This window comes from Nicotiana attenuata, unplaced genomic scaffold (genome assembly GCF_001879085.1).
Source record: "Nicotiana attenuata strain UT unplaced genomic scaffold, NIATTr2, whole genome shotgun sequence".
Taxonomy (NCBI): domain Eukaryota; kingdom Viridiplantae; phylum Streptophyta; class Magnoliopsida; order Solanales; family Solanaceae; genus Nicotiana; species Nicotiana attenuata.
Window position 1 is genome coordinate 124726 of NW_017673145.1, and position 3208 is coordinate 127933.

Below are 3208 nucleotides of genomic sequence, written 5' to 3' on the forward strand. Positions count from 1 at the left end.
AATTTGTTTGGAAAATAATAACTTAATAATCAGGGTAAAATTGAATGAAAAATGATAAATTCTCTTGTGATTTATTAAGTGAACAAGTAAGAGAGACAAAGGGAACATAAATTAAAGAGTATCAAAGAGTCTCCTTTATATTCATAGTCAAATTGAAGCTGTTAATTAATAAATGGGAAAATTTCAAAGTCCAACATAAATTACCAGATTGTCGAAAGAGCGGCCATTGAAAAAGCTGCTTTACATCTTTATCAATGGAGATTAATAACAAATGTAGGTGAGCTAATTAGTTGGTCTTTTTATGATGAGCTGCTAGCTAATAGGTGCAAACACACTACTGAACTCTTAATTACAACCTTTAAGCTTGTCCACGAAAGCAAAATGTTGTGAAAAAAATTCACATGCATGTGGCATGTTTAAAAGCCATAGAAATTTTACCTGATAATCCTTGTGTTGGGATAAGTTTGGGTGTACCTCGGCCAATTACATAAGGCTTGGACATACTAGCAGAAGCAGTAATACTTTTTATTTTTATTGGAATTTAAACTTGACACGTCACAATTCAATCCAATTTATTGACGAGGCCGCGCCCTTAAGTGCCACAGCAATTTTTCAGCCTCGAATAGCAAGAATTTTTCTCAAAACTACACCCTAATTTGTTTGGACGTTCTTAATCCACCTCACATCAACAATTCGACCCCTACCATCTATAAGTAATTTTAGACAAGCTTTCTCTCAAGTAGATACATGAATATTTAGCTCCCATTTGAACATAGATTTTGTCATTATTTTTTCAAAAATGAATTTAAAAATATTGTTTGTTTATGAAATATGATCATGTCATGCGAAAAAAAATTCAAAAATTTTCAAGTTACCAAAAACTGGTTTAAGGCAATTTTTGGGTGAAATTTTTTTCTTCCACCCACAAAACTTCTTCAAATAAAATGCATGTCCAACATAACTTCAAAATTCAAAAATTATTTTTCAATACAACTTAAATTATTCTTTTATTAAAGTTTCAGTTACTTCTATATCCAAATGCTAGCCAAGTATATCCCGTAAAAATAGCTAGCCTACCATGTGTGGCAATTAGCAGAGGGCTGATATCATTCATGAAATGTACTACTTCTGCCAATTATTCACATGAACGAATAGAAACTCCCACAGTTGGGTGTTTCCTAATTGAGTTAGGTCATGGAATTTTGTCTAAGCTATAAACTGTTACCTATATTGCTTTGTGTCAGGTATGTGCCCATAGAGATTTATATTATTCGAGCGTACAGTGTACCTGTCTGTCAGCTTATTTTACTAATAGTGTTTTCTTTTTGATAGCTTTTTACTAATATACATTTCTTTATTTTATTTATAATAGATAATTTGTGTTATTTGTAAGATTACAAAGTCACCTTTTAGGAAAGATTACTTGTATATGTTTTCTGAGTGATCTCGTATTGAATAATATTTTTTACGTTATTAGTATATATAAATTAAAACATTTTCTTTTTAAGTAGAGATAATGTAGGTGATAGCAACATATTTTATCTATCTATTAGTTAGGTCTTAAACTCCATCAAATTCATACTCAAAAATAGCATATGATTTCTCAAACCTTCAAGAAAATCCACACCTCATATGAAATTCGTCAAAATCATTTTAGTTAGGACTTGGGGGTATTTTTGTTTCCGCTACTAGAGAAACAACAATAACATACTTAGTATTTCTGTTACTAGAGAAAATAGAGTGATAAACAAATTGTTATTGATATAAGAGTATAGTCAGGGCTAACGGATCCAAAATTTAATCTTGATTGGTTGAATCTTAAGGTGATTATAACTGAATTTAGTGCATTTATGAAGTTATGAATTCGTAATTTGTTGAATTTTAATTTTAATATTTTTTTTTTTTTTTTTTTTTTTTTTTTTTTTTTTTTTTTTTTTTTTTTTACCTGGAGCGCCTTTAGCATAGTTCGATATCTTCCCTCTCAGGTCTCTCTCATCCCAAAGGCATTGTCATCGCTGTCGGTTCATTAAGTTCTCATCTCTCTATTTGTACTACAAGAAAATACTACATTCTCGAGATATTAAATGAAAAAATCAAGAAGTTTGAGTAATAATAATAATAATAATAATAATAATAATAATAATAATAATAATAATAATAATAATAATAATAATAATTGTTTGCAATAAATTTCAACATTCAAAAAATAAACTGCAATCACAAAAGAATAAAGCGATTTTATTGATAAACATTGCGGATTACAACTATGTTTATCCCTTGATTCTTCCTCCGAATTATTCTCCGTGATTCGAGGGTTGGATCAGCGTATTCTCGAACGTAGGATGATACAGGCCTCTCTGGATTTCCATAAAAGGTGATCATTGTATGAATATTCTTCTTGAAGTATTTGATTATCAAGAAGAACATCTATCGATCACGACATTATTTTATGCCTTGATCCCTTTGTGAATATCCCGAGAATTTATTGGATTTTTGAGACGCATCTTCAAGGGAATATGCATCCCTTTATATAGGTGTGCGTTAGGGTTTAGGGTAGAGTAACGTCCAAAAAACCCCGAGAGACTCCTAGGATTTTAAGAGTCTTGTAGTATTTTGAATTTAGGATTTAGCTTGATCCTTTAAAATTTCGATGTCTACAAATGCCACCCCACTTCAAGGTTTGTCGGAGTGTAGACTTGCCGAAACTTGAAGACAAGGCTTGAAGTACTCGACCATCGCAACATATAATTTGAAAACTTGGAGTTTCCGATTTACAGGAGGAAGAGATGAAGGACAGAACTGGTCCCACCGGACGTGCCAATTTGTTTGCAATAAATTTTCAACATACGAAAAATGAACTGCCATCACAAAAGAATAAAGTGATTTTATTGATAAACATTCTGGGTTACAACTCTGTTTATCGCTTGATTCTTCCTCCGAATTGTTCTCCGTGATGAGGGCTGGATCAACGTATTCTCGAACGTATGATGATACAGGCCTCTATGGATTATTTAATCTCCATGAAAGTCGATCATTGTACGGATATTCTTCTTGAAGTATTTGATTATCAAGAAGAACATCGATTGATCATGACATTATTTTATGCCTTGATCCCTTTGTGAATATCCCGAGAATTTATGGGATTTTCGAGACGCATCTTCAAGGGAATATGCATCCCTTTATATAGGTGTGTGTTAGGGTTTAGGGT